This window comes from Mastigoproctus giganteus, chromosome 7 (genome assembly GCF_048544385.1).
Source record: "Mastigoproctus giganteus isolate SK-2022 chromosome 7, ASM4854438v1, whole genome shotgun sequence".
Lineage (NCBI taxonomy): Eukaryota > Metazoa > Arthropoda > Arachnida > Uropygi > Thelyphonidae > Mastigoproctus > Mastigoproctus giganteus.
This window is the reverse complement of record NC_143581.1, coordinates 135,382,262-135,409,038: the sequence shown is the minus strand read 5'-3', so window position 1 is coordinate 135,409,038 and position 26,777 is coordinate 135,382,262. Positions and strand designations below refer to the sequence as shown.

The 26,777-nt window shown below is 42.8% G+C and overlaps 1 protein-coding gene across 1 annotated transcript in view; it reads left to right on the top strand.

The window, feature by feature from the left end:
• Nucleotides 1-26,777, top strand: part of LOC150083213 (uncharacterized) — a 380,452-nt gene that overhangs the window by 97,262 nt on the left and 256,413 nt on the right. The window lies entirely within an intron of this gene.

The following is a 26,777-nucleotide window of genomic DNA, read 5'->3' as shown; positions in this document are numbered from 1 at the left end:
CTAGTGAATGCGGTTTAATTTTGTCAAATTTAAATTTGGACGTGTGCTGGTGTACAGACAGAGTAGGGGAGAGAGACTTAAAGCTGGGGGCAAAAGTCAGAAGTATGGAGATGAAAGAGAAGACGACTCCAGTGATATCCATTGGGACATGCCCATGCTCCACCAGGAGAAAGTGGGTCATGGCAGGGAAGGAAGGAGACAACAGATTGCCCCCCCACCAGGATAGGTGGAGGGAGGGGATGATGGGAGGGTGAAGATAGGTGCCCTACCCAGATAGCCAACTGGCGAGGTGTCAGCTTAGCTGCATTCATAGTCTTGGTTTTCACAATGTGTCTAGCCAGGGCTGCTCAGGCTGAGTTTCAATGCAGGGTTTGTAGTGATGAGGTGTTCTGGTCACGCTAAGTGGTTGCAAGTTTCTTGGTTATCGTAGGGTTCTGCACCTTGTGAACAAGTCTTGGGCAAACTGTGAATGGTTTGTAGTTCTGTTCGTCATCAAGTAGGCAGTGTTCCTGGTTCCTGGGATTGTACTGGAGCTGAGTGATGAGAAGAGCTCGGAGATCTTCGTACAGATGGCAGCGAATATCAAGTGGTCCCAGGTTTCTTGGGAGCCACATGCACATAGGGGGTTGTTTTCGATGCCTAGCATGGTGAGTTTGCTGCGGATGGTGCCATGTCCAGTTAGAAGATAGGTAGTTTGTAGTCCTGATGAAAATGGTCGGGGACTGGGGAAATACTCTGTTGATGCCCGGTATAAATTTTTGAGTTATTTCTCCTTTGGTGGAGGTTGTCCACCTTTCCTGCCAAATTTGTTGTAGGTAGGTCAGAAAGTCTTCTTTTCTCGCTGGGTCTGTTGCATAGTGGATCTGTTGTATGGTCAATATAGGTAGAGGGTTTGTCCCTACTGAGTTGTTAGAGCATTCCAACATGTGTGACCTCCAGATCAAGGGGTGGCACCCCTGCCAGTACATGCAGTGCGTGCAGTTGCTAACCATGTTACATGCCCTGGTCATGTTAAGAAGAATTGGCCTATAAATGGACTCCAATTCTCTTATTGACTACGGTGGAGGTCTTGTGAAACCATGCCCCAGAGGCGTAAGTGATTGTGGGAATGAATACGGCTTTATAAGAGAGAGCCAGCGTGCGTTTTTTCAATCCCCAGTCTCGGCGGGTCACCCTGGCCACCATTGCCATGTAGGTCCTGATCTTTCTTTCTTTGTATATAGTTCAGGTGTTGGAGGAAGGATAGGTTCTTATCTATTATTATTCCTAGGTGCTTTAGTTCATTGACAAGTTTGACTGTAATGCCATGGATCTTGATCTGTGGTAGTCTTGGCACCAGGGAGCCTTTAGCAAGATGGATTGAGATTTTGTGGGTGATATTGTCAGGTGGTGGAGTTGTATCCATCCAAAAGGGTGGTGAGGGCACGATTTGCATAGGTTTCAAGTTGAGCCCTTGAGTCAGCGGCCAATATTAGTGACAGATCATCAGCCTAGGCCTGAGTGCGAACCTCCCCAAGGTCCGTACCCAGGACCTCATCCAGGACGTCCAGAGCAGTGGGCCAAGTACCAAGCCTTGAGGACAACCTCAGTAGATTTTCCTCTTTACTTGGCAGTAAGGTGCCTGGACTACACTTCTGCTTGTTAGGTAGTTTTTTATGCAGTTATAGAGGTTGTTAGGGAGTTGCACTTGTCGCAGTTGGCCGAGGACGCTCAGCCACCAAAGGGTGTCGAATGCCCCAGCAAAGTCGACTGAGATAACCAGGAGGTATTTCTTGTCACAATTGTTGGCTGCGTTGATGAGATTTTCCAATGCATCGACAGTTGATCTTCCTGGCTTGAAGCCATATTGATTAGGGGCAGGCATCTGTGCAGCACTGTAGTGGTTGTCTATTTTTTGACGGAGTAAATGTTCAAACACCTTACTCAGCACCGGGAGTAGGGTGATGGACCTATACGAGTCAGAAAGTTCTTGAGGGTTAGAAGGATTCTTCCGAATTAGGTGAATACTTGCTGTCTGCCAGTCTGATGGGAACTACCCCTGTTGTAGGCAATGGTTATAGAGGTTTAGAAGGAGAGGTGGAGTGTATTCTGCTACTTTTTCACGATTTCCAATTCTATTAGGTCAAGTCTGGGAGTTTTTCTGTTTCTTATCTTGTTGACTGCGAAATGGAGGTCAGTTATGGTGAGAGGGTCCTCTGTCCAGGTAGAGTGGTAGTTTTCATTGTCCAGGCAAATCTGCTGTTGGTCAGGAGAAATTTGTTTGTCTAGTTGTTTGAATAATGTGTTGAGGATGTTACCGAGTCACTCCAGGTGGTGGTCATTAGCCCTTGTGGCGTTCTCATTGACTGTGTTACCTCACCTCTGGGGAGTTTGTTTGTTGTCACTTTATAAACACACCCCCAGGGGTCAGTGTTTCCTATTGTTGAGACCAGGTGCTCCCAGGATTGCTTTTTGTGTTGTCTGATCATTGCTGTGTAATCATTCCTGGTCTCACGGTATTGTTGCCGCAGGTATTCATCTCCTGCAGGTGGCCAGGTCCTCCTTGCTCTCTGGAAGGCATGTCATTTCCAATTTACCCCTTACCTCAGTGCCTGAAATTCTCTCGACCACCAGGGGACAGCTCCTCGAAGGGGATTTCTTTTCCTGATGGCTTCATTAGCTGCACTCATGATTGCATCCGTTACTGCCCGTTGGTGCCCAGTCAGGGTCTTGGTCTTGGGGGTTCTTAGCCAGTAATTGTTACTCTCTTTTTTGGTTAGCATCTCCTTATATAGGTTCCAATTTGCTTTGTCTGTGGCATAGCATTGGAGTCTCTGTTCTGTGACCGGGGTACGGCTTATTGTTCTGTTCATGTTGAAAGTAATGACACGATAGCCGACCGGGCTAGCCGAGTGGGTAAAGTACCTGCCTGGCAACCCAAAGGTCGCGGGTTCGATTCCCGCCTCGGGCTTGGATCAAAGTACTGCAAAAACCTTGGGAGGTGCAATATGGCCACAGAAGCCGATGCGCCAACAACTACCAAATCAAAAAAAAAAAAAAAAAAATGACACGATGGTCGGAAGTGATCCACTCCTTCCACACAGTCCAATCGGTGATGTAGCCTGTAAAGGGTTTGGTTGATAAAGTTACATCTATGGTGGCTTCCCAGAGGGTGCTGGAAAAGGTTGACAGATTGTTAGGACGATTATGGATGACCAAGTTTCTGTTTATTATGAAGTCTTATAGATGCTGGCCGTTTCTTGCCCCCCCTCCCCTGCGTTCCGTGGTTTCGCTGTGCCAGAGTGGAGAGCGGAAATTTACGTCCACACAGATTAGGATTTTTGCTCCTTCTAGTTCAGTGAGGTGTTGAAAGTACTGTGAAGCTGGCAGGATATCCTCTCCTGGCCGACAGTATAGGGAAACTGCGTAGAAATCCCTAGCATTGTAACTATGTGTGCACACACCGCCCAGGCCGAGCAGAGATGGGAAATCTTTGTGACCGTGAGGTTGGGGTTTCGCACAACTATGGCTATCCATGGCATCTCTCCTTCCACCTGGACCATCTTGTAGGATAGAGGATAGCCTTTTATTTCATTGGCAATGGCATAGGGCTCCTGGATCAGGAGAATATCTATATTTTCTTCTTCGATCTTCTGTCTGATTTGGCCAACTACTGCCTTAGCTTGCTGTGCGTTAATTTGGAAATATTTAAGCCTGGTATTATTATAGTGTCTAGGCATAGTTCCCATATTCAGTTCTTTGTTGCTGTGTGCTCTTTACTTTAACACATACAGGGCATTTGTTGTCACGGATTGAGTGGGTGTGTAGTAATGCAGATATCATCTGCACAAAAAAAAATCATCCCGGCAATCACATTGCCATAAACAAAATCAGAAACAAAAGAATCCCTGGACTCGACATGCTTGAGACAGAACTGGACAAGAAGCTGGCTGAATTTACCCTGGACCTGCTCTTCGAACTGTACAACCTCTGTCTCCACTCTGGCATGTTCCCCCTCAGATTGAAAAGTTGTTAGGCTAAAACTAATCTTCAAAAATCCAGCTAAACAGCCATACATACCAGAATCCTACCGACCAATTGCACTCCTCTCTGTGCTCAGTAAAGTGCTAGAACAACTGCTCAAGAGAATCGAAATACACCACTCTACAGCAAATCTTCCTGCAAACGGGCAATATGGCTTCAAGTCAGGAAAATCCACCCTGGCCCCACTGGAGCGCATCCTGAACATGGCAGAACACTGTCCACAGAAATATCTACTTCTCATCTCTATTGACTTTGCGGGGGCGTTCAATGCCCTTTGGTGGCTGAGCGTCCTCGCAAGACTCAGGGCAGCTCATCTGCCGATAAATCTGTACAGCTGCATAAAAAGCTACCTGAGCGGAAGAAGGGTCTTGGTTCAGGCCCCCTACTGCAAAGTCGAGCACCAAGTACACCATGGCTGCCTGCAGGGCTCTGTATTGGGTCTCCTCCTGTGGAACTATGTCTTGGACGAGTTTCTCCACCTCGACCTAGGGGACATACAAGCACTGGCGTAAGCTGATGACCTTTCCCTGGTCCTAAGGTTGCCTCTGTAGCCAGGTGGGAAGGAGCAGTAGTGTGTATCATATACTTCTTGATTAGACCGGGGTTCGAGCCCGTCACCACCAAATACAGAAAATGCGGAAAGGTCAGGGAATGACCGCCGCATATCCCGGAGCAATATGGCCTTAGTTGCTAATGCTTCTAAAAACCAAAACAACAACAACCCTGGTCCTAACCGCAGACTCAAGGGCCCAAATGGAAATTCGTGCAAACACAGCGCTAACCAAACTCCAAGAATGGACAGAAAGGCACCGTCTCACAATTTCACCCACCAAAACTCAATCTCTCTTACTGAAGGGTTACATAACCCCAACCAGACCACCACAGATTAGCATCCAAGACAGAACTATCAAGCTAGTTACTGAACTGAAATACTTGGGAGTTATCCTGGATCGGAACCGGTCATTCACTCCACACCTAAAGTACGTGCAGAATAAGATTAAAAGTTATGTACCTATGCTTGCCAGAGTTACACGTGGAGACTGGGGGCTGAAAAGGCACACCCTGGCGATCCTCTATAAAGCAGCAATCACATGCCTCTGGTGCATGGTTCCACAAGCCCTCAACCATGGTAAATCACTGATGGCTCGATATTATGTATAGACCCATCTTACTGACCCTGACCTGAGCATGCAAAACAGTGTCGACCCACGCACTTCAAGTGATTACAGGGGCTCTCCCCCTTGACTTCAAAGTTACCTGAACAGGCATGCTGCAGCGGCTTGGATGGGGAAAGATTACAACATGTCTGGACCACACAACAGATTCAACAAGCAATTGGAAAGCCGAGAAGAACAAGCTTCAAATCTACCTGCAATCAATCTGGCAACAGCGCTGGACAAACTCTGACAAGGGGGAAGTCATGCGAAAGTTCCTTCCAAATCTGGAGCAAGTGTACCCGACATGGTTTTGCCCTGGACTGCATGTCACCTACCTCCTTACAGGACACAGAGCGATCCATCACAAGCTTCATCTCCTTGGAATCACAAACAACCCTGCATGTGCCTGTGGCTCCCCCGAGACCTGGGATCACCAGATGTATGAGTGTGAACTGTATGATGACCTACGTGCCCAGCTGATCATGCAAGTGTGTTGCAACCATAAAGACCAGGAGCACCACCTGCTGGAGGATGGGACAACCTACAAAGCCTTAACTGAATTTGCTCAGAGCCTATACGCTAGACGACTAACCCTTCCACTGCCTGTAAACCACGAACAACAAGGACAAATATAGTACTCCTTGCATCACAAACCTGAATGCTCCATGATCCAGTGGAAACTTATAATTTCATCAATACCAGATTACTGGGTTAGGACCATTAAATATCCCAACTCATCACCAATTATAACTAAATGGAACATGTGTCACAGGAAGAGTATGGGGGGAGAACCTTGCAATTCTATTCCAGTGGATAATGCTGGACATCACGGGGGAACTGGAACTCACATCAACCATACTCAATTCCTTTCCACTGCAAATTGACTCATGGACAGGACATGGCTCCCAAGGGCAACCTCAAAACAAAAGAGCAAGCATAGTCTCCATACTCAATATAATACCCGGACTAGCATTCTGCTTGACAGCTCCATTCTCCCAAACAACAACGGAATCCACCCTAATGGCGAATAAATCCACTCTTCCAAATATCCATGGACGGGACATGGATCTCACGAGCGACTACTCAACAAATTGCTGCATTAACTGCACTGTATTCACTTCGACTTATTGATCCTACATTTGCAGCATCAAATGGACCTGGACTTGCTTCTTGAATACAGTCCTGACCTACAGACGGAGTATACACCAAAAGCATCGAACATCTCTCTACACATTATCCTATAGACATTAAAATCTGATTTCACCGGACAGGTCCCAGTTCCAATGGGTGACCTCCAAATAGGCAGCCAAACTTGGCTCACATGGACATCAGAGAAGAGGATTTAAATCCTAGAAGACTCAATCTTACTGATCTATACCAAATGCCACATGGACAAATCGCAGTCTCTGCATGCAGCGCCATATTGGCGACCTGAGTCAGCTCCCATGACTGGCTCACCTTTTCCACCCTTCCCCTGTGGGTGGGGGAGGTGATGGTTCTGCCATCTCCTCCCGCCACCCCCATTCTTACTCACTGATTTTTCCATTGGCATGCTCTACTGTAACTGGAGCTGTCTTCCCTATCGGCTCCATGTCTCTGCCGTCCTTCCCCCCCCCTAGTCTTCAGCTTCCCCCACTCTACCGGCACACAAGTGAATGCCCCACACAATCTAAATTAAACTATCTAAAATTACCTTTGCCCACTACTTTCGGCTCTCGTTCCTAGCACCTCCCTGCCATGCGAGCACATAAAAAAATTTTTTTTTCACTTTTTTTTTTTTTTTTGTCCTAGCCACTGAAATCACAGGAAATTAGGTGGCAGGACCTGCCAGAGTAAATCTTAGTCTACTGGTGTTTCCTGGTCTGCCTCCGCAGAGCAAAAGTGGGGCAACATTGGGCCTCAGTAGGGGTCCAGCAGATGAACAACAGTACACGGCACCACACATGTACAATATCCACACACTTTTGAATCTCTGGCATTTCCAGTAAACTGGCACACCTATCACAATGCAAGCAATGCGAAGATGGGGGAAACCCCTGGTGCCACTTGACACCAAACACACTTCACACTTTACTATCCCTGCTGATCGCCAAAATGGCCGCACTACTGTGCGGACATGCTATCTCACCACTCCGTGAACTTTGTCTTATCTATGTATATTAAGTGTATTTCAGTTCCAGAAAAGTGTTGTCATCCGAAGATTAACAACTGTGGAGTCTACTGGTGAGAAACATTTAGTATTATATTGGGTTTATTGCCAGATAACTTTGTTTGTTTCTATTTCCTTTGTTGTGAGACTGCACTGGTCACCATGTGGCTCACAACGAGGGTATAGAGAGTGCACCTAGATAACGCGGCTGCCACGTACCTATCTCGCACTTGACTGGGGAGGTGTCCCAACCAGTGTAACCTTGGACAGGGCCCCCTGTTCCAAAATTATCAGCGTGCTGTGATCTCATTGCAAAGAATTGCAATGATTCTAGTGATTTTAGCGACTTCCCCCCTCTGCCATAAACTTACCATGGACAGAATGCATCCTCCAGCTCCTGCAAGTACAGTAACTAAACTAAGCCCACCACCGTCATCTTCGGATCAGAAAACCCCCGTAGAAAGCAGTCTGGCTCTTCTAGGGGTATTTTTCACACAGGTGTCCCCCCCATATGCTAGTGGCGGAGAGCCCAAAATTTCATCTGCCGATTGGAAGGCAACGAATATACCCACGGACTTATATCCTCCAACAGCCCTTAGAGCCCTCTAACAAACTAACATGCACAGAATCTGCTAATCCGGATAACCTCGCAAATCCGATACTCCTGTAAAATGGAAAATACAGATGGGCAAGTGATCCCAAATGACCAGTCAGGTCAACCTGAGGTCACCATTGTCGAACAAGTGCCAACAGAAAAGGCGGAGGACCCTGAGGAACAAAAGCAGGGAACCACAGGGAAGAAGAACAAAAAAAATGCAGTCCTGAAATCCGACCAGAAAATGCGCAGTAACAGCGAAACGAAGGACCCGCAGGATCAGTGCAAACGAATTGAAGACCCGAAGCAAGGGGACAAACCCTCCTACTCGACCCCACCCTGCCCCAGGAAACAGTCCTAGAGCAAGTTCTAATCCTAAGAACAGAATTGGAAAATATTATGAAAGATAATAGCATCAGGATTTCCTCCATACTGACAGCATAGATCATCCTCCGATGGACCAAACTTGAAACATTACTGCTAAGACAAGCGAGGAGCACCAGAAAGTGATTGCAGTACTGAAAGTCCTCTGTGCGGATGGTGGAAACCAAATTCCACAGCCAATCCCATCCTATGCACAGGAACACACCAAAGGAAACAGAGAAAGGCAATAACCAACCAACGCTGAAAAGAAAGACACTCCTAAAAACCCCAAACATTGTTATCCTCAAACCCACTGGCGAGGAAAAGCACTCCAGTGAACAAATTAAACAAAAGATGATAGTGTGATAGACGACCTGAAAGCTGACTTCAAAAATACCAGAATAAAATCCATAAGGAAAACGAGAAACCCTAGAATTGTTATTGAGACAGAAAGCAAAGAGGAAGCAGAGGAAATAATGACAAACCCGAAGAAACGCCCTGGGAGTCATAGCGGAGGCCTCAAAAAAGAAAGGGCCATCGATAATCATATTCAGCGTCCACCAAGACCTGTAACCACAGCAATTAATAGAGGAAATACAAAGGGTACTAGGAAAGTTTTGCAATATGACGCAACAATGAATCACAGGAAGCCGCTTGTTGCTGCATGTTGAGACATGTTCATACGTGCATAGTAGCCGCCGCGCCAAGTCGATGGGCTCAGTTATTCATTAGTAGTGAGAGTCTAAAGTGCTTGCGATGGCATCGTGGTCACGAAATGAGATAAGGACAGTTTTGCGGTATAATTTCGTGCGTGGTTTAACCATAGACCAGTGCTTAGAAGAAATGACTCTTGCACTAGATGATGATTGTCCACATCGTACAACGATATTCAGGTGGTATAGAGAATTCCAAAGGGGAAATTTCACTCTGGAGGATTCTGAGAGGCCGGGAAGGCCACGAACGTCAGTTACGGAGGAAAACGTTACTGCTGTGAGAAAAATGCTTGACGAAAACAGGCGAGTGACCTACCAACAGATAGAGGATACTTTGGGCCTAAATGCACCAGCAATTCGTTCGATTCTGCAAGATCATTTGCACGTGAAGAAACTTTGTTCTCTCTGGGTGCCGCATCAACTGACTGAAGAGCAGATGACACAACGTGTGACTTGGTGCCGGGAGATGTTAAAAAAGTTTGATAAGGGACAATCTCGGTATGTGAACAACATCGTGACAGGTGACGAGACTTGGCTGTACTATTACGATCTGCCGACCAAGGCTCAAAACAAAGTTTGGGTCTTTGATGATGACGACACACCCGTATTGTCAGAAAATTACGATCTGTAAAGAAGAAAATGATAGCTGTATTTTTCAAATCGAGTGGAATTGTGGAACGTGTCGTTTTGGACACGCAGAAGACAGTCACAGCTAAGTGGTATACTGAACAATGCCTGCCTAAAGTCATTGGATCTATGAAGAACCTGCGGCCAAAGTCAAGAATGGACACCTGGTACCTCCATCACGATAATGCTAGAGCTCAGCGCGCCAAAGCCTGCACCGAATATTTGACCACGACAGGACTGAAACTTCTCGGGCACCCTCCCTACAGTCCAGACCTTGCTCCCTGCGACTTTGCACTGTTCCCGCATGTGAAAATGAAGCTAAAAGGGAGGCGGTTTTCCAGTGATGAGGACCTTCTATGGGATTGGGACAACGAGTGTGCTTTACTCCCTAGTGAAACTTGGCAGAACTGGTTTAAAGATTGGTTTCGGAGGATGGAGAGGTGTATTGAATGTAGAGGAAATTACTTTGAAAAAATTAAATAAACAAAGCTGTATTGCAAAACTTTCCTAGTACCCTTTGTATATAGAAGGAATCTCAAAAGCCACCTACCACAACAAGACGGAGCGACATTACTGACCCCAAAGTACAGGATCAAAGCGAAAAAGAGTAGTGGCTACAACTGGACCATAGAGTTGATTCCGTCTGCATGGCAAGCCCCAAAACACAAAGCAGAATATACGTTGGGTGGAGTAGACTGCTATACAGTCTGTGTGGCCATACCAAAATGCTTCAGATACTGCAAGTATGGCCATGCCACACATACTTGCAGCCAAACGGAACCGAATTGCGGTCACTGCTCAGAGAAAAGACACAACTACAACGACTGCCCCAATAAAACCAAAGAACCCGTCTGCATCAACTGTAAGAGCTTTCGGCTGAAGCACACACACTCCATCAGGGATGCAAATTGCCCTACCTATGTGAAAATAAAGAGCACATTCCAACGAAGAATAGATTATGGGGACATGCCATAAACAGTATAATAATGGCGTACTTAAAATTCATCAGCTGAATGCGCAGAGGGCCCGAGCGGTGGTCCACCAAGTCCGCCTCATAGCGGATGAGGACAACGCCAATGCGATTATAGTCCTTGAACCGTACACCCACCAGAAGCGGGTGAGAGGCTACCCTCCTCAGCTATAAAATTGTACAAAGTGATGAAGACACCCCTTGGGCGGCCATAGTAGTAAGGAACACTGAAATAACGGTGACTAAAATACCACAGCTCTGCATACCTGGGTAGCCTGTGCCCACATCATATGCTCCATAGGAAGCTTTTACATGATAGTATTATACTGCAGGCTGGGCGTAGAGATCGACTTTGCCACAGCATATCTGCAAACAGTACAGGAGACCCTGGCAGGACAGAAAGTCCTGGTCGGAGCGGATGTACACTGCCATTCATCTGTCTGGTACAGTAACACACTGGACTGCCAAGGAAACTCAAGTGGAGAAAAGTTGGAAGACTTACTAGCCAACTCAATCTTCACAGTGAAAAATTAGACATTCTGCCTCCCAACATACTGTAACCTGCAATGGGAAGTGATGATCGATATCACCCTAACCTACAGAAACATAGACACAAATGTCACACAATGGACTGTACAAAATGCATGGACTACATCTGACCACCAGACCATCACCTAGTACATTGAAAGGAAACAGATGCTAAACAGATTTGCAACAGGGAAAGCAAACTGGGAAGTCTGTCAGGAATATCTCTCCACCCAAGGAAAACAATATATGGAGGACCTGGCCAGATGGGAAGGGGGCGGCAGGAGAGGAGACCCCAACCAGCTACAGTAGGAGATAATCCGCATTATCGCAAATGCAGCTGAAGTGGCTATGAAAAGAAAGATGCCAAATATAGGAGCCATGCCATGGTGGACCCCAGAGCTGAACAGGCTCAGGAAGCAGGTCCAAGAAAAACGAAAGCAATATCAAAGGGCCCGGAGAACAAGATCCCAGGCAGAAATAACGGATCTGAGACTACAATATAGACAGACCAGAAACCATTACATGGAAACCATAAAGAAGAACAAGAGATTGTCTTGGGAATGACTGGTGCAATTAACAGGAAACTCAAATCCCTGGGGAGTGGTGTATAAAATCACTGCCAATAAACTCCCCAGAGGAGAAGTGATGACCGCAACAAAGACGGCACAGGGAACCATCACTTCAGCGTGGGAGGACTCAATAAAAAACATCCTTAACACCTTAATCCAGGACCTGCCGGACTTACTAACAAGAGGTCAGCAGGCCATCTGTCAAGCAAATGAAGCCTATTTGACTCAACACCGAGAGCCTCCATTCACCATTGATGAACTTCACGAGGTGGCACAGCAAACCAGAAACAAAAAATGTCCTGGCCTGAACCTCATTGAGCCAGAAATGGCAAAGAAAGCTGTGGAGGTTATGCCGAACTCTTACTTCGACTGTTTAATACCTGTCTCCAAGAAGGCCAGTTCCCCTCCAGCTGGAGGACAGCCAACCTAAAACTGATCCTGAAAAACCCAAACAAAAACCCCAGGATAAACCGAGCTCATATAGGCCCATAGCTTTGTTATCAACACTCAGCAAACTCTATGAAAGGTTATTGTACAAAAGGATTAGCAACTGCTACAATGAAGCAAACCTAAACTCGTCCAAGCAATACGGCTTTAGGCCGTGATCATCAGTCATCAACGCCATACAGAACCTCCTTGCTAAAGCTATGCAATACACCAAGAAATACTTCCTTGTCGTCGCTGTGGATTTTGCTGGGCTGTTCAACACCCTTTGGTGGCCGAGCATCCTGACCAGACTCAGGGCGGCTGGCATACCAATAAACCTCTACAACAGCGTTAAAACCTACCTCACAGACAGGAAAGCCCTACAAGAAACTGACCTGGCCGGTCCACAGGAGCTGCCCCCAGGGATCAGTCCTGGGGTCACTCCTGTGGAACATGGTATTTGATGACTTCCTCAACATGGATCTAGGAGAGGTCGTCTGCGCAAGCCTTTGCAGACGACCTCATGATGACGATCCAGGCAGACTCGAGATTGGGACTTGGAGAACAAGCAAAACAAGCCTTTGAAACTCTACAAGGTTGGACTTTAAAAATCTCACCCGAAAAAACAGACTCAGTGTTACTGAAAGGGAGGCTAAATCTCAGACGACCGCCACAAATCAAACTAGCAGGACAAACAGTTAGACTGTCAGACCAAATCAAATATTTGGACATAATCATCAACCAGAACTTATCCTTCAAACCGCATCTAATCTGTCTGAAAGAAAAACTGTGGAAATATACAGCACTTGTCCGCAGAGTCACACGCAGGGATTGGGGTTTAAACAGGAAAACCCTGTCATACTCTAAGGCTATCTTCATTCCAGCCATAACATACGGATCCCCCATATGGTATACAAAAGCAGGAATGGCGGTGAACAGAAGTATATTGGAAACGATACAATGCAGTATACTGCTGACAATAACCAGAGCATGCAATACAGTGAGCACAAGTGCCCTGCAGGTCCTGGCGGGGGCCCTACCACTGGGTATAGAGGTAACCTGCTGCGGGCTAATGTATCTGCTAGCAAAAGGAACGAACCCCAACTACCTATAATGTCCTCACCATCGAGGTCACAAATAACCGACAAAGTGAGAAGCAAAGAATGGTGGACTTCCTACCATAAATATGGAAGAGAAGATGGATGGATATGGACAAAGGAGCGATTACAAAAAAATTCATTCCGCAAGTTACCAAACTATATCCCAAGGCTCCCAAATGGTACTACCTGGGCCTTAACACCACATTTCTCCTCACCGGCCACAGCCCTTCAGGGGGAAACTGAGCGCCCTGGGTCTCATAGAAGAAGCACACTACCTTTGTTGAGAACTGGAAACATGGCACTATGTCATACATGAGTATGAAAACTACGACAATCTCAGATATAGACTCATCACAGAAATTAGATTCCTAATTTCTGTGATGAGTCTATATCTGAGATAGATAGACAGGAGAAGTGTGCAGCTTTCAGTCACTATGCGCAGGATGTCTTTTCCCGGAAGAAGATGCAAATGGCCATCTGCCGGAATGGAACAAACTGAGAGACTGTACATGACTCCAGACTGACAGGACTTATAATCCATGGATGGGATCCTCTCTCAGGAAGGACAATTATCAGACAAGCAAACTGTAACCAAGGATGGGAAAGACTACAATCTACCTGATTAAACAGCAGTTTAACTGCACACACGCATCATTGCGATCTGAGCCGCTCCCCTAAATGGTTTGTTTATCCCTACTCCCTGGTGGGGGAGTGGACTGTTTTCCATTCCCTCCCCACCCCTTTTCCCTCCCTCTGGTGGGGCACGGGCATGCCCCACTGACAAAACTGGGGCCCCATACACTTCTATCTTTCTCCCCCCCCAGCCTTCAGTCTCACTGCCCCCACTCTACCTGTATACAAGTGAAAGCCAACACCCAACTTTCGGCTTTTCAAACCCTAGCGCAAACCCCACGCAATCTAACGAAGAATATACTCGTGTATGTGTACGTACATGTATTTTATATATATGTATGTATAAGTACAATTTTTTTTTTTTTTTTTAAGGTCCTAGCCATCGAATTCTCAGGAAATTAGGTGGCAGGATCTGCCAGAGTATATATAAGCTACTGGGTTCCTGGTCTGCCTCCATGGGGCATAAGTGGGGCAACGTTGGGCCCCAACAGGGGTCCAACGGCTAAACGACCAGAAGAACAGTGATACACGACACTAAATGATCCAAGACCCACATACTTTTAAATCTCTGGCATTTACGGTGTGCTGTAACACACCACAACGTAAACTACGCTTAGATGGGGGAAAACCCCCTGATGCCACTTGACCCTAAATACACTTACACTTACTATCCCTGCCATTCACATAGTGAGACTAGACATACATGAGGCAGGGCGCCCATATGGTATACAAAAGCAGGAACGGCGGTGAACAGAAGTATATTGGAAATGATACAATACAATATACTGCTGACAATAACCAGAGCATGCAATACAGTGAGCACAATTGCTCACTGTATTGCCCTTCCCACCTCTGTAGCCAGGTGGGAAGGGCAGCAGTGCGTAGTACACACTTCTTGATTAGACCAGGGTTTGAGCCAGTAACCACGAAATGTGGAGGATGCGGAAAGGTCAGGGAATGACCACTGCATATTCCCCGAGCAGTATGGCCTTAGTTGCTAATGCTCCTAAAAACCAAATAACAACAACAAGATACATGAGGGGGGACATAAATTTAAGTTGAGTCAGGATGGTTGCAGGATAGATGTGTAAAAGTGAGTGGTTGGTTGCTGAATGCATTTAATGAAGAACTGGACAAATTCTTGAAGGGTGGTGATGGGTGAAGTAAGCTGATACCCTATAAGCTTGGTTTCGTGCATCATTTGCCACTGCTGCTATATCACATTAGTATTGATAAGGTAATGGAAATTTCTTGTATGTTCTGAAGATGTAGTTGTGGTTTTGAACTAGGCATTCTGTGATTTCTTCTATATTGGAGGTTCTGCTTTGTATAATATTTTTAGGTTCTGTGTTCTTTTCTTTTCCTTCTTCTGGTATTTCTTTAGTATTGGAGGTACTGCTCTGTATAATATTTTGAAGCTTTGTGCTCTTCATCTTATGGGGTTTTTGGATTTAGATGTAGTTCCTGTGGATATTTGGTTTAATTCTGTTTTCGACAAAAGTTGAAGAACTCTTGGTTGAATTACACGCCTGAGTTTCTTTTGCTGGAGACGTCTTTGTAGAATAATTTTGCCTTTAGCCAGCAGGTGGTTAATTGCTGGAACAAACTTCCATCTGTCGTTGTGGAAGTTGATAGGTTGAATAAATTTAAGGAGGAACTGGACAGGCATTTGGAGGGAATGGTGTGATTTTTTTTTTTTTTTTTTTGACTGATGCTGCATAAGCTCATACACTTGCTTTCTTGCATCACATGCCACTACTACTACTACTACTAATTTTGTGAAGAATGAGAGCCTGTCTATTGTAAGCATGGTCTGTGGAGTGCACACACAGAGACCCTGGAAAAATTTCAAAAATCATTGCATTGAAAAGAGTGGAATTCTGGATCTGATTTATCCACTCTTCCAAATTGAATTCTTTTTGATAGTCTGTAAGATTTTCCAACTTACATACTCCCACAGCCACATTATAGGTGGCAGACTGGATCTCTGGAGTTGAAAGTTTTGGCTTTGTGTCTAACTATATTCTTGATGAACTTTGCTCTTGAAAAATATGTTGAAATCCCTAGTCGTCTTTCTATATTTTGCTGATTCCTGGAATGAAGGGGAATAGTGATGTAGGTTTGAAATTTGTTAGGTTTTGTTGGTTGTTGTAGAACTCCCTAGTGATGTCTTCTGTGGTTTTGGTAACTGCTTTTAATGGATAATTATTCTTCATAGCTGAATTATTGATGCAGGCAAATTCTTTCTGAAGAGCTTGGCCTTGGCAGATGGTAACTGGATCCTGGACAAAAGCTCCATCCTGGACCACAGCCATACTAATCAAGACCTCTGAGTACTTCCAATATTAAAAACCTCTTAGAAGATATTTCAGTTTATCTTAGTTTCCAATACTTTTTTTTTTCCAGTATGGGGTGGGGGGCGGATCCAACAATTGGTTTCCCAATTTATAGAGAAATTCCTTATTGCCAGAACGTTTCAGGTTCGATATAAAGGCTGTCTATCTACAATATGCATACAACAGGAAGGAGTACCCCAAGGCTATTAAAGTGCAACTCTGTTTGCCCTTAGGATGAACAATATCACAAAGGTGATGATACCATCTTTGCTGGGAATCTATATATGTGCAGATAATCTTTCCATTTCATTTCAATCACAAAGCATGAACATGATTGAACAACAGCTCCAATTATCCATAAATAAAATAAAGCATGGACAAAAAATAACGGATACAGAATATCTGAAAAAAAAAAAAAAAAAAAAATCAGCTGTTATACATTTCTGTAAAATCTGTGGTCTTTATTGAGATTAACAATCTGAGGGGGCATAGATTCAAATTGAGGAAAGACAGTTGTAGAATAGATGTGTGGATGTTTGCCTTTAGCCAGCGGGTATTTGATTGCCGGAACAGACTTCCATCTTCTGTTATTGTGGAAGTTGATAGCTTAAATAAATTTAAGGCTGAACTAGAAAAACATTTGGAGTGACCGGATGAGTGAAATGGGAATGGAATGGTTTTTTTTTTTTTTTTTTGGCTGATGCTATATAAGCTTGCTTTCTTGCATCATATGCCTCAGCTAATGCTAACGTTACACTGCCTGGACACAATTCACCATAGTGCTATCTGCATAGCACTAGGAGCCTTTAGAACTTCACCAATTTACAGCTTTTATGCAGATGCATCAGAACGTCTGCTGCATCTTCGATGAGATTACTTACTCTGCATGTATGTAGCAAAAATATACACTCAACCATCACAACCAAACTGGTCCACTTTTCATCATCATTATGGAAAATTAATAATGATTGCAAGCCAAATGAAAATAAACTAGTAGGACTGCATTTCAGACACTTAGTTCGAGTTTGGGAAATACATTTCCATCATATTTCTAATCCATTCCTCAAAGTAGATACAAATTCAGAACCTCCTTGACTGCCGACTATACCTTTGTCCATATCATATCTTACAAACTGGAAGAAAAAGGACATATCTCCAATCTTTCTGCAGAAGCTCCATGTGCAGCACAGTTTTGAAAACAGAAAAAACATCATCAGATTTACACAGATGGTTCAAAATCGAAAAATTCAGTAGGTGTGGCAGTAATTTTTTCCCGAGTACACTACATCTGTCTTCTTGCCTCATGTTTGCAGTATTTTCGCAGCAGAACTCTATGGTATTAAACTAGCATTGGATGGTATCATTGAGCATCAGCTTCTTTCTGCCCTAATATATACTGACTCCCTTAGTGCAATAATAGCGCTACAAAATAGCAAATATTCCTCAAAAATCTCGATTTAACATCTCAAAAAACAATTTGGAGATTTCCAAAAAGCAAGAAAACAAGTTTCTATCTGTTGGATTCCCCATCCATGTTGGAATCTCTGGAAATAATCATGCAGACCGACCTGAAAAAATTCCAGATATTTATACACATGATAACCTTCAGTTCGTACCTTATACAGATTATAGAGATATCTTTTGTGTCAAATATATTTCCATTTGGGCACAAATTTGGAGAAAACAGCCGTGCAATAAACCCCACAATATAAAAAAATCTGTGTTTATGACTTTCTAGTTCACATATGAATAGACAGGAAGAAGTTATATTGACAAGATGCTGTATTGGGCATACCTTCCTCACACATGAGCGCCTCCGTAGCCAGGTGGGAAGGAGCAGCAGCAGTGCGTAGCATACGCTTCTTGATTAGACCGGGGTTCGAGCCCGTCACCACCAAATACGGAGGATGCGGAAAGGTCAATGGAATGACCACCCCATATTCCCAGAGCAATATGGCCTTAGTTGCTAATGCTCCTAAAAACCAAACAACAACAATCCTCACACACAAATATCTGCTTCTAGGAGAAGTTCCTCCACTCTTTTCTGTCTGCCAGATACAACTCACAGTAAGGCACATTCTAGTTGATTGCCTATCCTATTCAGCCATTTGTACCATCTCTTACGATCATTAGCAAACTTGCAAGCTCCTCGGACTCTCATCCATATACTTCGTGACAAGGCAAACCTAAGTGAACTCTTTATGTATATTAAACATCTTAGAATAATATATACACTTTGATATTATATCCATAATTCTGTAAAATCAGTAAAATGAATATAGTGACTCTAACAGACACATCTTGGCCATAGTTGCCCTTGTATAGTGAAACCAACATAAGAAAAACAAACAATTGGTTGAGAGCAAGAAAATAGGTGAAGAATTACACACAAAAAAAAAGCCCAATCAGCATTGACCTACAGGTCAGACCCATTTCTACATTGACGGTGGTGCTCTTTATACAGAGAATTAGACATTAAAGGGGATTAGTGGAGTAGAGTAGTATAACTGAGGTTTGAATATTGCTTTTAATCGATTTATTTACTACATTATAAAGTTTATTTTGATATAACTTTTTTTTTCTGTAATAGTGACTTTTATAATAATATAAGTTCAAGGGCATACCTTCAAAGGGAAAAGTGTTCATGATACCCTCTGACAAAGTGTTCACTTTGTCAGAGGGTATCATGACTCATACAGAAATAGCTAATGGTGATTTCTGAATGAATATAATTTTTTGAAAGTTTCTTTTAAAGTGTAAAGTGTGTTTAGGGTCAAACAGCACCAGGGGTTCCCCCCATCTCTGCATAGTATATATTGTGGGTGTGAAACAGAACACTGTCAGTGCCAGAGGTTTAAAAGTGTATGGATTTTGTATATGTGTAGTGTCATGTACAGTTGTTCGTCTGAACATTTAGCCTTTGGACCCCTATTGGGGACCCACTGTTGCCCGGTGGAGGCAGACCAGGTACACAGTATTTTAAATGGTACTCTGGCAGGTCCTGCCACCTAATTTCCTAGGCCGAAAGGGTTGTGAGCGATTTGAATTTGGATATTTCTAATTTCCACTGTGTGGGACATCCATTTCTGTGAAGATGGAGTGGGGAGACAGTAGAGAAGGCATCCCCAGGAGAGGCATAGATGCCGTCTCCTCCCTCCATCACCAGGGAAAAGGAGGGAAAGTGAGCCACCGGCTCAAATTGCCTAGAGACGTATAGCAAGCTGCAGAAGTCATCATGGGATGGTGTCCCGTCCAGAATCATGGATAGTCCTTTGTGGGATGAAGTCTCCTCCAGGATTTATGTACTTTCCTGGGGTTGACTTCTGTCCATGGTGTATGTCCGTGGGGTTGTTACTGTTGAAGAATGAGATCATGGATGATTTGTAGGCAGGGTGAGGCTTGCTGTTCGCTAGTGGTTTGCCAGAGTCCAGTGGTTCAGTATCAATGATGCAGGATGCACAATTGATTGGTTATTGTTGCTTTGGCTGTGCATATGTCCATCATCTTGTGAAGAGGTTCTGGGCAAACTGGGTAAATGCTTTGTAGATGTCCTCTTCGATTAGGACGAGATGTTCCTGGTCTTGCAGTGACAGATGGACTTCGTCAGAGGGTATCATGACTCATACGGAAATAGTTGATGGCAATTTCCAGATGAGTTATGATTTTATCCTTTGCAAACCTGTGGCATATATTCCGAGGTAAAACAAGTGGATAATCATAGCTCACCTGGTGATTCTTTTCGTTGTCACCAATGAATAGAGTGTACCGATCTTAAGTTAAAATTTGGTGCATTGCTAGAACAATTTGAGTTGCTGAAAAAAATGGGTGCTTACCCTTGAGAATAATGTATCATGGAGCTCGTCAAGGACTCAAGACTCTAGTAATCTACCAAGTGATGCACTTCTGATTTGTGCCTCAGAACGGATTAACCAGGTGCAAACTCCTCCTATTCAAAAGGACTTAGTTCTATTAGGAGACTATTGTCAGGGAAACAGGAAATATTTGAAATAAGGATAGGTCGACTAGAACCAGAGTATGTCTGCTGGAAGAAACAATTAATGATGCCACCAACAGATTGTCAGATTTTAAGGGGGATAAAAGAATATTATTATTCATGTGGTGACTAATGATATTAAGCGCACACACGATCTGATGATTTGTTAGAGAAATTAGCATTAGCAAGGGCACGTGATGCAAGAAAGCAAGATTATATAGCATCAGCCAAAAAAAAAAAAAAAAAGCCTTATTTCACCCATCCCCTCGCGCTCCAAATGTTTGTCAAGTTCTGCCTTGAATCTATATAAGCTATCAACTTCTACAACAACAGATGAAAGTTTGTTCCAGCAATCAATCACCTGCTGGCTAAAGGCAAACTTCCGCACATCTATCCTACAACTGTCTTTCCTCAATTTGAATTTATGCCCTCTCAGGCGATTATTCTGAGCAAGAGGAAGAATCCCATCCGCATTGAGCATGCTCAAACCATTCAAGGCTTTATACACCTCAATCAGATCACCTTGCAGGTCTCCAGACACTGTAATTTGCAAAACTTAAGCCTTTCTTCGTAACAGCAACCCTTTTTTCCATTCACTAACCTTGTTGCCCTTTTCTGTACTCGTCCCAACAGCCCTACATCCTTCTTAAAATGAGGCCTCCATACTAATTTAGTTGTTCCATACTAAATATATGGAAGAACTCAGTGTATGGTTGTTCCATATATTTAGGAAAGTACTCAAGGTGTGGCCTGACCATTGCCTTATACAAGGGGATAATCACCTCCTTATCCCTGCTAGAAAAATTCCTGTATATCATTGACAAGACACCATGAGCTATTCTTTCAGACCGTCTGCACTGCTCAGAAAACTTCATATCTGGCTGCATAATTACCGCCAGGTCCTTTTCATTCTCTACCACTGTCAGTGTGGTACCACAGAGTTGATACATTGCTCTGGGATTACTGCTTACCATATGTAGTAATTTACATTTGTCAATGTTATTTAAACTTCATTTGCCACCTCTCAGCCCATCTGCTCAACTTTTCTAGATCCTGTTGCAGCAGTGTACTGTCATAAGACCATGCTGAAGAAATGCCATGTTGTTTAAGACCATGCTGAAGAAATGCCATGTTGTTTAAGACCATGCCAAATATAAGACCATGCTGAAGAAATGCCATGTAGTTTAAGACCATGCCAAATATAAGACCATGCTGAAGAAATGCCGTGCGTTAGGTCACAATGTCTATGTGTCTACAATTCTGCCCAGGCATGATAGCAGGGATTATGACAGAAAGTTTCCCCCCAGATTTTTGGGGGAACTTTCTGTTAGCTTAGCCTGTGCTTGTAAGTAGAAGGAATCTGTTTTTGTGAAGATGGGATACATTTAAACAAAGGTGGTGCAGGTGTTTTTGTCAGTATTATTGAAGATACCTTAAAGGTTCAGGGAAACTGCTAGTTTAGGGGGCGGGCAAGGGTAATATAGATGCACATTTATCTGCTAATATTGGTCACAGTAACGCTTGCACATACCTCAAGAGTCCTTGTTTGTTACTGCAACAGATCATATTAGCAAGATGTCCTGAGGGCAGAAACGTTTCAAATGAGCAGGTAGCTAATGCCAGGGAAGCGAGCTTAAATAACTTTAAGGGTAGTTAACTCTACAAGAACACTAAGTCTTAATTGTTTATACAATAATGTTGGAAATGTCGTCAGTAAACTGAGTGAATTCAAACTGCTGGTTAGGACAAGTAACACTGACATAATAGGGCTTATGCAGTGCCACCCAGAAATAGGGGATGATGAGGTTTCTGTATGGTTGTTCCATATATTTAGGAAAGATTCGGCAGATAGAAGGGATGCTGTGGTCATGCTTCTTATCAAGAGCAGCCTGAGCTCGATGAAAGCTTTCCCTGAATTCAGACGTTTCGCATGCTAGTATAGAATCAGTATGGTGTGAGATAGTTGGAAGCAAAGGTGTAATGAGAGTGGGAGTAATCTATAGGCAAGGTGATTGTGAAGATTATGATGAGAGCCTCTACGTGCAAGTGGAATGGACAGGTAAGCGTGAATGTCTTATTATGAGTGATTTTGATTTGCCTCTAATTGATTAGAGCAAATGGGAAGGAAACTCGACATGGGGGACAAAATTCTTAAATCAACTTGGTGATTGTCATTTATATCAATATGTCAGGGAAAGTACTAGGGAAAAGATTATTCTAGACCTCATCATCACCCATGAACCAGATGACATAATAGGGCTGACAGTACAGGAAACAGTAGTAGGAAGTGATCACAGAGTTCTAGGGTGGATGCTGAAGAGAGAGAGAGAGAGAGAGAGAGAGAGAGAGAGAGAGAGAGAGAGAGAGAGAGAGAGAGAGGTAGCAGTAGTTAAAGGCAAAGGAATGGTTTATAATTTCAGGAAAGGAAATTATGGCAGCTCAAGGTGCTATATAGCCTCAATTAGCTGGGTAGATATCGCACAGAGAGCAAATACAATTAAATTATGGTATATCTTTAAAACAATCACAGAAGCCTTGAATGCTTAAAATGCCATTAAAAAAATATCCACGAAGAAGATTCCAAGTTGGATGAATAAGGAAGTTGCCAGATTACTTGAGCAGAAAAAGAAGGCATGGAAAAGTTACAGAGCAATAAAAGGTACTGAAGCCTATAACAGCCACAAATTGATCTGTAATAGTGCCACAGATAACGTTCAACTGGCAAAGGCCGATTATGAGAAATTGCTGAAATTATATAAAAGAAGAGAAGGACAAACCAGATGGGACCCTTGTGTAATGGACGTGGGATAGTATTAGATACCACAGCTTAAGTTACAGATGAACTTAACAGTTACTTTGAATCGATATTTATAGAAGAAAAACCCTTTGTGTCAATGTGAAATTATGGGAGTGAAGTTGAAAAAAATGTAATAAATGATGTTGAAATTTCACATGTTTATTTAATGGAAAAACGTTCGAGCCTACAGGCCAGTAAGGCTCTCCTTGGAGTTGATGGCATATACACTATAATCTTAAGAGAGGTGGCAAATGAATGTATTGAATCATTGAGGCTAATTATGAGAGCATCAATGTTCTCGGGAGAGATTCCGTTGGATTGGAAAAGTGCCAATGTATCTCCAGTACATACGTGCAGTTCTAAGAGTGAAGTGGGAAATTACCAACTGGTCAGTCTAACTTCAGGTAAGGGAAATCATGGAGACAATGATCAAGGGTGGAATTCAGGATCATTTAGATAGAAATGGAATTCTGAAGGATACTCAGCATGGTTTTGTATAGGGAAAATAATGTTTAACCAATCTGGTTAGCTATTTTGACAGGGTCACTAATGAGGTGGATTTAAGGAATAACTTCATTGTTTATTTTGATTTCATCAAAGCATTTGACTCAGTCCCACATGAGCTGTTACTTTATAAGGTGAAACAGATTGGAATCACAGGGAAAATCCTTAGGTGGATAGCAGGATGGCTTCAGGCCAGGAGGCAGAGGGTTGTGATAAATGGTTATTCCTCAGATTGGGTTGATGTAAGAAGTGGGTTTGACCAAGGATCAGTATTAGGACCACTGTTGTTTTTGATTTTCATAAATAACATCAATGAAGGGACAGGGGGTGTGATGTCTAAATTTGCAGAAGATGTAAAGATTGGTAGAGTGGTTAATGATCACTTTCACAGAACTTCTTCAGAATGATCTAGATAAATGTCTGGATGGTCAGAAAAATGGTAGCTGTGCTTTAATCCAGCAAAGTGTAAGGTATTATACTTGGGGAACAGTAACACAGTAACCCCAAAATAACATACACTTGGTGGAGTTGAACTAAAGCCAGCAGTGGAGGTAAGGGACTTGGATGTTATGATATGGTCAAACATGAAGTTCTCCGAACATTGTAGATAGTTTGCAAGGGAGACCTAAGACACATGGTGTCCTATCGATGATTTATCGAACATTTGCAAATAGAGATAAGGACATCATAATCCCATTATATAAGGCATTATATAAGGATCACACTTGGAATACTGTCCTCAAGTATGGAGACACACCAAAAGAATGACATCAAGCTTTTTGAAAGGGTCCAAAGATGTATCTCATGTGGTGAGATTGGAAAAAGGGCATCCATATGAGGAAAGATTTTGAATATGTGGGTTGCAGAGCTTGGAAACTAGGCACCCTAGAGGAGACTTGATTGAGGTGTGTAAGGTTCTGAGAGGCATAAGTGAAATGAATGAAGACGAAATTTTCACAGTTATAAATGATTCTAGAACTAGGGGGCCATAAATTCAAGTTACAGTGGGAGATGTTTAGACGGTATTTCAGTAAGTTTTATTTTAGCTAGCGAGTTATAAATTACTGAAATAAGTTACCTACATGGGTTGTAGAGGCTGACAGTTTGAAATTCAAAGGTCAGCTGGATAGTTGCCTATGAGAGGAGGGAAATGCATAGATTGTCTATTCCCTTTTCTTTTATGAATTGTTTATTTTTAAAAATTTTCTTCTTATTATTATGTATTTTACTTTATTTTTTTTTTGACTGGTGCGGCATAGGCTCCCTTGCACCATGTGGCCATTACTAATACTAAACAATTTAAAATGATATACCACTAAAGTAAAATAAGATTTTGAATCATGTACACATTAGCCATCTTTCAAATGTGTAACTAGAGTGGTAGAACAGTGGCAACCCCTGACTGGTCTGTTTTAAGAATCGGTGAAAAAAGCAACATGAGCATACTTTTCAGATTTACAAAATTTACAAGTACAACAAGCAAGTGGCACTGACTCATGTTCAAATCCACTTCATAATTCAAAAGTTTTGAAAGATGACAAATTGATGAATTTCTGAATGGAAAAGTTCTAGTGAAAGCAATCCTATTCAAGTCAAGCACTCTGATAGCTCTAAACATATTGCCCTCTCTTGTGCAGAAAGTCTATTTATATTTCTCTATTCTAGCTTGAATAAAGCAGTTTGCTTGTTTCATTTAAATGTTATGCCAACTCCAAGCATAACTGTTTAGTCAAGTATACCTCACATCCATGTACTGTGCTCATTACTCTTTTATATGTTGAAGGAAAATCTATGCAAATTAATTTTACTAACAGTTTTGAAATCTTTCAAATTATTTTTGAAATTGATTACCATAGCCACCTGAATTAGATGGATGATTCTGGCTTAGTCGTAGTCATTTCTGCTGCTTAGGCCATGGAGGGTCTGAAACAAAAGGAGAATATTTTGATCTTTTGCTCAGTGAGTAAGTAATTTATGGCTGCATGTGAATGCATGGTGCACCAGTCCCCAATGAAATATGTTTTTTTAAATGATGAGGTTGAATAATTTCATCAGTTGGCAGTGCATGATATTCAAATATGAAATTTTTTGCAGGCAGGTTTCTATTACTTTTTTTGGTGCTGTTAAAAGAAATATGCTGCCTGAAAAATTAACAGAACAAAATGTTTTTCATGACTATTTTATTGTGAGCAGTGTTGCTGAAGGTGATTATTTGATATAATAGGCATCCTGGCATGTAAATTCCAAATATCCAATAGCAGTTTATCTACCACCTTACAAAGCTCCATATTATGCAAATTTTCATGCCTATAAAAACATGGGCTGCAACTACATCGCTCCATTCCCGTTTTTTGGCTTGCTCAGTGGGATAGCCACATCTCCAGTACTCAGGATGGCAAGTCATCATCATTTAGATGATTCTTTGAGAGGGAACGCCATTGGATGACTTGGAGCCAGGCTGTTACAGGTGGCATGTTGGCTTCATGTGTCTCACACAGGTGTTTTTGGGCACTATGGAAGCAGTTTCAGGAGACAGGAACCATTACAATAAGAGGTGGCCAAGGTTGCTCAAGGGCTACATCAATCAGAACAAACTTCTGTCTGGCTCTAACAGCAAGGCGGAATCCTACGATGTCATGTCAGGAACTGTCTCTTGAGGTTGCTGTAGCCACAGATAAAAACATTTCCAAGCAGACAGTGTTAAGAAGACTTAATTCAAGTGGACTATATGTGAGGAAGCCAGTGGTATGTATTCCATTAACTCCAAACCACACACAGCTTGTTAAAACTGGTGCCATTAGCATGCGCCTTTCATATATGCACAATTACTCCTAGCTCTTTTTCATTTTCTACCACTCTAAGTGTAGTACCACACAGTTGTCTTTGGGGTACTGTACTGTACTGTACTTGTAAAAAATCATTTTAGTATAAAATGTGCATTAGTCAGTGAAAGTTAATTTCTAGTGCTGTGTGGACTTAAAAACAAAAAAAATCCTGATTTTTGCAGAAAACCTGTTTTTTTTTTTTTATTTGGCCAAAAAACTTTCTCTTTTCCTCCTGTTCAATGTCTGATCTCTAGCTACAAAACTTAGACTGTATCGTCTATAAAACCCAGTTATACCAAAGTTGTAATGTCATTATTTAATAGGTGTCTGATAACACTTGCTTCCTAAAAAAGAGAAATAATGACCACCATCCCTGTCATGAATTATTTAATGTCGAAGATCCCATACACTCAATTGCTAATTTGCTCTTGTAGAAAAGTAAAAGTTTTTTTTTTTTTTTTAGTTAGC